Genomic DNA, 10,903 nt, shown 5'->3' with positions numbered 1-10,903 from the left:
CAAAACTTTTGCTGTTGTGTAGCTAAAGAAACAGTAGCAAGTCAATTTATGTACTTCCAAAATCAGATCTGGAAGAGAGAAGATCATGGTAATGGAAGAGACTAAGCCTCAGAATTTAATGGAAAGTTAAGTGTTCCCCAAACGATTGAGTCTTTCCTTGAAAGGCTCATGTTTGTCTGCTTGATTTTCCTAATGAGAACTGTGAAGCAGATAGGTCCCTCCTGTCTCTTCTACCTTATAGTAAAAGCAGACAGTATTGGTTTTTCTTTCCTGGTCCTCCGTCAAATTTCTATATCAATGATAAAGCATGTTGAACACTTGAAGTGTTACACAGATTAAAAATAATTGTTATTACCATATATTATACTTCAAGAAATAGAAAATACTACTGATGAACCTAAAATGCTACATAATTCTATTTTCTTTAAGACAGTAAGTGCTCTCTATTCTTAATTTTAGCAATGGAGGTTCCCCTTTTAATGCCACTCGGTGTTACCGCCAGACATATGAGTGCTATCACTGTGTTAATCTCTTGAAGAGATGTTCAACTGAGGAAAGCAGGCAGTAGCCATGCCACCCATTTTTTTTTTTTTCACTTAGGCCTGTGATCTGATCTACTATATACACTCAGAGAACTTGAGTCCAGACTCTTCTGGCAGAGCTCTAGAAAACGTAAAGCCCTTCGAAACTTTGAGTCCAATAAAAATTTAGGTCCCAATCAATTCGGCAGTACTACCTAATAATTCTTTCAAAGCAGAGGATATTTTAAAGCTTACCTTAACAAGGTCTGAGAAAAGTATTTCAGGGTGTTTGCAATATCTGTTCCTGAAGGTACAGGGTAAATGTTGTGAAGAACCCGGTTATGATATTCCTGTAAGTACCGGATCTTGGAAGCAACTAGATAAAAGCAAAAAAAAAAAAAAAGAAGAATCATCTTGTAATATGTATTAGGTATACAGTTTTTTTTAATGATCAGATACAGAAATTTAATCAGTATTTTATGAAAAATGTGTAAATTTTTACTAGAATTCCATGAGAGAAACAATTACAAAAGACCTTTAATTTCTTATAATTGTATTCGGCACACAAAATAATTTTTAGAAATCAGGTTTAATATCCTATTCACAAATTATTACTTTTTTATCATTAAAAAAGTCAGTACTCCAAATCATTTTATAATCACTCCCAAGTCAGCTTATTATTAGGCAAATAATAATAGATATAAATCTCTGCTACCAGAGAATTATATTTAATATTGCTTAACTAAAACTGAAGGAGAAAACTCAAAGGTCTTTCAACACTCTAAAAGATCTAAAATATAGGAAGTCCGTTGCACAATGACATCCGTCAAAACCAGATTTTAACTCAGTAAGTGATCATAAAAGCATGTTTAATGAATGTTTGAATTGTGAGAATATTACAAATAGATTAACTTAGTGAGCATTAAATAAGAATACAATGGTTGGGTGGTAATAAAAATATTAAAAAATGAATGTCACATTTTTCCTCCAAGGAATTTCAGAAATTAGGAGACTTCCTAAGCTTTTTAGCTTTGCTGCCCAGATCTTCTCAAGATTCAGGAGGGACTAAATAGGCTTATTTACCCTCCTAGACCTACCTGGAGTCACCAGCATTGTCCACATTCCTGACCTGACCTTTGACCTGGCTGCAGTGAATGGCCCAGTTCTAGTCATTCCTCTTTGCAAATCCCAAGGGGCCATGATGATCAACGTCTCTCAGGTCTCCTCTTCCACAGAGCTCTCAACACTGTCCATTTGTCCTTTCAATCTTTAAGGCTACCAAGGGAGCCTTTTGGGTGGAATGGCTCACTGTCAGCAGTTAACAGAAGACATATCAAGTCCTGGAGAAGCAAGGCCGTGCTCTTCCCAACAGCCCATGGAAATAGGCTCCTGGATGCATTCTAACTGAAAGTCTGGCTCAAGCAACTTAAAGAACATCAAAATGCTTTTGATAAACGTAGGACATAGAATCACGGAATGATGAAATATCAGAACTGGAAGGCCCTTGGAGACCTTTTCCCAGAACCACTTCATTTAAAGACAGGGGAAATGAGGCATTAGGACGTCAACAGAAGAGCTAGACTAGGACTTACAAACCCTGACTCTCATCCAGTGTTCTTTCTGCTATGACATACTCTAGACTGAGATTCTGAAATGCACTCAATATGCAAATAGTGTGTTCACTGCCCGACCTCAAAGCAATTTTCAGCTGTTATTAGGTTTCTCATTGATTCTAAATCTCACATATACCATTTATTATATTTCCCTTTTCCCCTCTCTTACTACCTACACATTTCTATAATATGGTTAGCATTTTCCCAGAAAAAGAAGTCTAGGTTGCAGATAATAATACCTTGAGTGTGTATAGCATATCACCTCTGAAGAAAACAAGTTTACATCCATCATCTCAATTAACCCCATAAGTGTCTGGTTGTAAACTTGTTTCCTGAGATCAGGCAAAAATAAGCAATACTTGAAAATGTTTGAATTACACAATCTACAAAAATCCATTTTCCTCTCAGCATTTTTGATCTGCCATTCATCATTTTTTTCAATCATATTACCCCCACATTAATACGTGGTTCCAAGTCCCAAATATTTAAGGTATGTGCTAAGCCAGTATATGCTTTCTGCTCACCCAGCATCACAGTAACGCTTTGTGACTGTGACTTTTTTCAAGCTTTAATATTCAGCAGGTTCCTATTGAGTATTTCAGGAAAACCGTTAGTCATTCCACCACCTAAAAAAGGGATTGATAGCGCAGGTTGTGGACAATAAGTTCAAATGAGGAGAAAAGTCATGGATCCCCCAACTCAATGCTTGCTCATAATTCAAGAGCTACAAAACTGTCACTACAAAACAAAAGCAAGCATTTGAAATGTTCTTTTTATTGTTCCTTTTGTTAAAATGCAGTAATGACTCCTTTCAATGGGTATCCAACATGCAAGGAAATGCAGATAAGAGTCACACCCTTCTTTAAGATCTTTTAATATTTTACACACATCACATATTTTACTTACCTGATTATTTTTCTATACCAGGTTGTAAATTTCTTGAAGGCAGAAACTATATCTTACTCATGTCTCTATCTCAAGCCTAACACACTGCCTGGCACTTAGTAGGCACTCGAGATATTTGTGGGATAAATGAACAAATGAATTATTACTTCAATAATAACACTTATCACTTGGAGGTTCTTTGCATATATACATATCTGTCTCTCACACTAGATTGTTGACTCTTTTTGTTCCTAGTGCCAGACATCTAGTAGGTGCTCAATAAATAGTGATGTGTGAAGATGAAAAAAAGAAGGAAGAAAGAAAGGAGGAGGGAGAAGGAAGAACAAAGGGAGTGGCGAGCAATCATGAGAGACAATTTATAACAATGGCTGGAAAAATGTCCCTGCTAATTTCTGCATTGGTGACTGCGACGAAATCTTAGCAGGCATAGATTTCTCTAATTTCATATTCTCGACTGTTTAAGAACAGCCAGAAAGGTCCCTGACATATTGTAATTTGTAACTGTGCTGAGGATAACTCATTTACATTTCACCTTCGCACAGAAGAGATGGTCACTCGGCTGGTTAGCAAGCCCACGTGAGCACCCAGCAGCCTCATTGCAGCACACAGTTGTTTTTTACTCCAACCATATACCTGAATATGTGGGCTGGGTGGATGCGAATACATTATCCCCCACCTCAACTGACCCTAAGACAAACACTTTCATCCCTCTCCCCGCTCTTCAATATTCCTCCCAAACCTACTCTTTTCCTTACACTCTAAGAAAACAGAAGCCATCTGTTATGAAATGAATTCCCCACACACACACACTCATATATTGAAGTCCTAATTTCAAAATGTATTTGGAGATAAAGTCTTTAAAGAGGCGATTAAATTAAAATGAGGCTCTTAGAGTGGGCTTTAATCCAGTCTGACTGGTGTCCTTATAAGAAGAGGAGATTAGGACAGAGGAGAGATGCCAGGGATGCCTGTGCACACAGAAAAGGCCAAGCGAGGACACAGAGAGATGACAGCCATCTGCAAGCCAAGGAGACGGGCCTCGGGAGAAACCAACCTGCCGACACCTTCATCTTGGACTTCGGGCTTCAAGGACAGCGAGAAAATTAATTTCTGTTGTTTACATCACCTAGTCGGTGGTACTTTGTTACTGCAGCCCTAGCAGGCTGACTAATATGCCATCATAGAGGAAATCCTATACAACTATAAGTAAGAGCTAAGAGTCTGAGCTTTGAAATCAAACAGTTCTGGATTAAGATTTTTGTTCTATCTCCACTTAACCCCAGTTTCCTCCTCTGTAAAATGGGGATAATCATACAAACTTCGTGGGGCAATTGTGAATAATAAATCACTAACTGTGCCAATCACTCAGCATAGTACCTAGCATACATCCAACATATAGTAGGTATCAAAAGGCTACCTGCATCTCCTTCTTTCCTTTTCCTGTCAAACATCAATCACACCACTATTGCTCTCCATGAACCAGTCGTCTCTCCTACATCATTAATCACTCCCTCCTTACTAAATCATTTCCATAAGCATTTCAATAATGTTTGTGAAAGGGAAACCAAAAAAACTCTTGGTAGACTTGACATTCCCTTCCAGCTATTGGCACCTCTCTTCAGAGCCAAGATTATAAAGTGTTGTGTACACTCTCATGTCTCCATCACTTCCAATGCTTTCTTGGCTTCCACCTCCACCACTGCACTGAATCTGCTTTTCCACCATCATCTAGAGCCTCCATGTTGCCAAACTCAATGGGCACTTCCCAGTCATCATTTCAGCAGACCATTCAGCACGTTCCATACAGTCAATCTTTCCCTCCCTGAAACTCTCCCATTGGCTTCCCACATTCTCCTCGTCTTCCTCTCACCTCTCTAGTGTATCCCTCTCAATGTGCTTTGCCATCTCCCCCATTATTTTATGTTTAAATGTTGGAATTCCTCAGGGCTCACCTCTAGACTCTCCATCTGTCTCTCTCCAAATACTCTGCACAGGCAATCCCATCCATCCACAAGGCTTTCAGTGCTGTTTGTGCCACTTACTCTTAACTGTATCTCCACCCTGGGAAGCTCTTCTGAGTAATAGACTTCATTTATTCAATTTCTCCATTGGAAATCTTATAGCTATCATAAAGCAAACATGTCCAAGAATGAGTTTTTATCTCTTCCTTCACCCCCCAAAACACTCCTGCTCCACCATCTATGAAATCCAGCAAAGTCACTCCGACAAAGTATTCTGAAAATCATCTTTGACAGCACCTATTCCTTCTCCCTCACTCCCTTAATCCAATCTGTCACTAAGTCCCTTCAATACTACCACCAAAATACACCTCCAAACTGTCTTCTGTTCTTTATCTTCACTATCATTACTGGCACCATCATTTCCCGATCAGATCAATTCTAACAAGCCTCTGAACTCATCTTCTCGGTTCTCTCTTGCTTGTCTCCAGCTTTCTCCTCAGAGCAGCCAGAGATCTTTTTGAAATATAAATGGGTTTTTGCAAATCTTTCAGTGGCTGCCCACTGCCCTCAGGATAAAACCTACAATCCTTAACATATTATACCAGGTCCCTGCCTACTTTCCAACCTCATGTTATACCACAAAAGCCAGACATACAAAGCTATTTTTGCCTGAACATCTTTATACGTGCTTGTCCCTCTTCCTAAAAAGTTCTTCCCTCCATATTTTGTCTGGCTAACTCCTATTCAAACTTTAAGGCGGCCTTGAAATGTCACATTCCCGTGGAAGTCTTTGCTGATTTCCCTGTCTAAATTGATTCCCTGACCTCCACGCCCACTTCCCTCTGTTATAATATCCTATTTTTTTACAGTAGTTAGCACAGTTATTTGGGTGCTTGTTGACTATCTCTTCCAAGTGAAAGGAGGTTCCAAGAACTGTCTCTTGTTCACCACTGTTTCTGCCCAGTGACTAGTCGGTGCTGAATGCTGGGTCCTAGCAAGGATAAAAGGAAAAGAAGGAGGATAGGGGAGAGTAGATATTGGCAGTGGTTCAACTTTGTTTCTTTATGAAAATGGCCAAGAAAGCCCACTGATAAAGCTGTGATGAAAACAAACAAAAACACACACACACGCAAAAGCGGGGAGGGGGAGTCTGAGAAAGTGATGATTTTTATCCAGGCATACACGAGTCTAATCTCTACTCGCTTCTACTCATCCTATCTTCACTATTTCATCAAAGTTTTGCCACATTTTGAGAGAAAAAGCCACAAAAGAAAAATCGAGTTATTCGTTTTAGGCAAAGATATAAGAAGATTTTAACAAAATTGAGATCGTATAATACATAAATTTTAAATCATTTTTCTTTAAAATGTCACTAAATATTTTTAAGTGTGACTCACTCTCATTTTTAAATTTTGAATCGTCTATGCTCATAACCCTGAAAGTAAAAAATCCAGGTAAGCATGATGAAGAAAACTAAAATCACCTAAAGGCCCACTATTCAGAGACAACCTTAGTTAATAGTTTGGTGTATTATCCTTCTAGAAAATTTTCTCTGCAAAAATATACTTTCACAAAAATGGAATTTTCCTGTATATAGTTTTAGAGCCTGCTTTTCTCACTTTCTATATCAGACGTACATTTCTGTATCATCATTCTAATGGCTTTATAATTTTCCTTTATGCAAAGGAATCATAATTTATTTCACCAAACACCTGTTTGTGAAATTTTGGGTTATTTTTCACTATTCTATTCGATGCTGCAAAGAATATCTTTTTAAATATGTGCACACATTTTTAGTTATCTCCTTAGAATAATTTTTTAATTGTAGAATTACTGAGTTAATAGGAAATATTCATTTTAAAGCTCTTGGTAATAATTGAGAATTTCATTTCAGAAAGACAGTATTTCTTACATACCAGTAGTATACATATGAATAATAATGCTTATTGCATAGCCACTATTTTCTTGAATGTACTCTATTTATCAGGTGCTCTATATACATTATCTTCAATCCTTACAATAATTTTTTTTTTAGGCGAGGCAACCCTTGGTTGACCTCACAGATTGCAAGGACCTTGTCAGCTTATAATCCCTTATTTTTTTATTTTTTACACCAAAGCACCTGCTCTTCTTAGGTGGTCTCCCATCCAAGTACTAACCAGGCCCGACCCTGCTTAGCTTCCGAGATCAGACGGGATCCGGCTTGTTCAGGGTAGCATGGCCATACACCACAATAATTTTTCAAAGTGGTTATTATCACTTCCATTTAAAGTTAAATAAACCAAAGCTCAAAAAGAATGACTTGCCCAAAGGCACAAAGCTAGTAAATGGTAGAACTGATAGTTTAACTGGCTATAAGCCAGACTTCTCTACCAGGCCACATTCATTCTTTAATTATTTTTACTAGCTTAATAATATTTAATTGTATGGTACAGTACAAAATATTAATACTTCCTTTATTCTATTGTATGACATTTAGAGTCTTTCCAATATTTCATTAACACTGTGAACAGATGAAATATTAGACTACATGTTTTTTTATAGAAAACACAAAACGAAACTTGTTTACTTCACTAGTCCCAAGTTTTTTTTCTTGAAAAGTCAATTCTCTTTGATCCTTCAAGGCCCATCTTAAGATTCACACCATACATGAAGCCTTCTAATTAAATCTAGGCACGATCACTGTCTTGCTTCTCTAGCTACTCAGCATCTGCCTCAAAACTTTCGTCACTTCATCGTATAAATTTTTCACTGATAATAAACTGTTCTATATGGTTCTGAATTAGTTTCATGTTTGCAAATCTATTATCCCTAACAATACTTTAAGATCTTTGAGGACAGAACTACCTTATTATCATTTGTAACTGCCTTAGAACCTGTCACAAGGCTAAGTACATAGCAGAGGGTCAACCTTAACACAGTGGTTGAAATGAAATGAAAATTTAAATGTCAGCTATCCTATATCCTATCAATGTTCTCTAAATAAGTTCTTTACGATTCTAATTTCATTAACACGAATAAGTAATTTCCAGGTAAAATCTGTATGATATGTAAATAATGCAGAACTCTTTTCCATAATTTATTCTCCTACCATCTCTCATTCCAATAGAACTCCAAATAATCATTTCACTTGATATATATGTCAAAGGTTTTTATAGGTTCTTCAATATCAATTTCAGTATTTTCTTTCTTTTTTTTTTTTTCAAATAGGCCACTCATTTTGGTTTTTATGTCTCAGACCCTAACCATACCGGGTGAACGTCCTGGAGTTATCACAATGTCCTGCAGTTACCATAATGTCCTGCACAGAGCTTTGGGATCAGTGTGAGTTCTCACCTACAGCTACGTGTGACCTCAAGCAAATTATTTAATATCTTTGAGCCTCAGGTGTTATTCATTTGTTTGTTTGTTTTGTTCTGTTTGCCAAATGAGAAATTAAAATAATACTTCCCCACATTTTTTGAAAAAGTTGTTTAGTAATGTTATAGATATGAAAGCATACATCCTAATTCTAGCTAATTTTTTATTAGTGTCTTCTTCCACTACATAAAATCCAAGGTTTTATGGATTTGCTGTCATTGCCTCTTTTTAAATTATGCATCTTCTCTTCAATCTAACCTTTCATTGAGAAATGATAGACATAAATAAAGAGTACTTCACAAATTTGGATCGCTATAAATATTCACCGCAACGGTTAAAGTAAAAATTATGCCTAGTACCTTTTTCATTTCTTCTCTTGATTAGAGGATCAGTAATGAATCAGACAGCTTTCTTAATCACTCTGAATATCTGTATTAACTCACCACTTTTGTGTGTCTCAAAGAATCTCTTATATCCAATATATTCTACTTTCCAGTCCAATTGTTTCTACTTAGAAACCAGCTCTAAAATCTATTCTTTTCTCCCTTTATACTTACATCACCTTAATTCAAACCTGTACAATCTCTTTCCTAGATTATTGATGTGATATCCAGACCTATTCTCTTCTGACCCTTTTTTACATGGCATCAAAAGTATCTTTCTAAAATGCAAATTTTCAAAAGAAAATGCAAATTTTCCTCATATCCTGCTGGTCGAAATCCGATTAACTTAGCACAGAGTGTGGCATGAACGGATTCCTGCTCATCTGTCAAGCTTCATCTTCTGTCTTTTCCATATGTACCACACTTCAGCCATACTGACTTGCAGAAACCCCAGTTTACAATGCTCTTACCCTTCCATGGTTTTGCACATAATATTTTCTCTACAGGGATGCAATCTGTACTTCTCTGCCTGGCTCCCTCCTAAGAATTCCTCAAAGCTCAGCTATAACCATTTCTGCTGCGGATAACTAACCCTAACTACCATCTACTGTAGATAACTAACCCTCCTTATCATCCGCTGTTGATAGCTAACCCTCCCTACCACAAGCTGCATTAGGTGCTTCTCCTCCACACCTTCATAGTCCACAGGGCTTCCTTCTATCATAGCAGTTACCATCATATGCTATAACTATTAACTCATTCACTATCTCCTCCATTGGGCTATCAAATCCTTAAGATCAGAAATGGTCTATTTTTATATACCCAGCATTTAATGTGTCATCCCAAATAAATGTTTGACAAATGAATGAACTGACTGATTAATTCACACAACCCATGATTCTTGGTACAACAAAGCAGTTAAGAATTTATACTCCTTTCATGGCCTAGTTTGGGATCTTGGATATGACACTAAAGTTCTCTCTACTTCTTCTTCCTATTACTTATGGGAAGAACAATTTGTATTGCAAGAACTACGTGTATCACTTTCTTCCAAAGTCCACTGTTCTATCATTAGCCATTTGGGGTATGGAGCTGGTCTGGCTGAAAGCCAACTGAGGGCTGAGGATGAGCTCGTGTCTGCAAGGATGGAGAGCGAGCAAGGAAGACCTATTCCAAAAGTCCGAGGGGCAGACAGAGAGCTTCACTCTAAGTAACCAACTATGTGAGAAACCAGGCATGGCTTTACAGTCATAGGTTGATCGATGCCCCAGTCTCACTGGACCAGCTCAGGGAATAGTCAGGGCAGAGGAATATAGATAGTCCTCAGTCCTGAGTCAGTGTCAACTGAGGTTTAGAGCTATGCACTTCTAAATGAAGGAAAGTGAAACACCCTTCAGAGAGACACACACCCCTAGGAAGGGCATTTTGGGAAAAATAATTTTAGGTGAAAAAGCAGAAAATACACAAGGTTTATAGCACAGCTAAAACTGACCCTGTTGTATTCAGAATGAGTTAGGTTTCCTTCCTCTGTTGAATAAGAACCATAGAGAACCCCTGAGAAGGTGCTCAGGCTACCTACCCGATTTGAGGACACAACTTGAACTCCTAATATTGTTATAGAACTCAAGATGAGGGAACTTTGGTTGGAGGATAATGTTATACAAACAGACCAGAATTTGAAGTCCTATCTGACACCCACTGAGCCTAAAATTCAAGTTACTTGTATGCTTTTAGACCACTACACTTAAAACTCCTCATTAGTATAACTGTCTCTTCACTGTCTTTTATTTCACACAGAGCTTTTTGGCGGGGAGAGGGTTTGATTTGGGTTTTTTTATTTGTTTAGTTTTTACTACATAAATTTTAAACACATACAAGTAGAGAGATAAGTAAAATGAAATGCATGTCCCCAACACTCAACTTTACTAGTCACCATCTATCCTCTTCCACAATTTTTTTGCTTGAGTATTAAAAGCAAATGCTCTTAATCGAATCATTTCACTTTAAATACTTTAGTATAATCTCTGACTAATAAAGACATTTATAACAGAATCACAATACTATCACATCCAACAAAATCAACAAAACAGATCCCTTCATATGAGGAGCCAAACAAGATTTGTGAGGGGCGTTTTACAAATACCATATGCCCATTCCTC

General features: G+C 37.4%; 1 pseudogene; it reads right to left on the bottom strand.

The window, feature by feature from the left end:
- Positions 1-7,111: 7,111 nt before the first annotated feature.
- LOC112473828 lies at positions 7,112-7,230 on the bottom strand (annotated as a pseudogene).
- Between the last annotated feature and the right edge of the window lie 3,673 nt (positions 7,231-10,903).

This window comes from Pteropus alecto, unplaced genomic scaffold, assembly GCF_000325575.1.
Source record: "Pteropus alecto unplaced genomic scaffold, ASM32557v1 scaffold8, whole genome shotgun sequence".
In the NCBI taxonomy this organism is placed as follows: domain Eukaryota; kingdom Metazoa; phylum Chordata; class Mammalia; order Chiroptera; family Pteropodidae; genus Pteropus; species Pteropus alecto.
The sequence above is the reverse complement of the archived record's forward strand: the minus strand, read 5'-3'. Positions and strand labels throughout refer to the sequence as shown.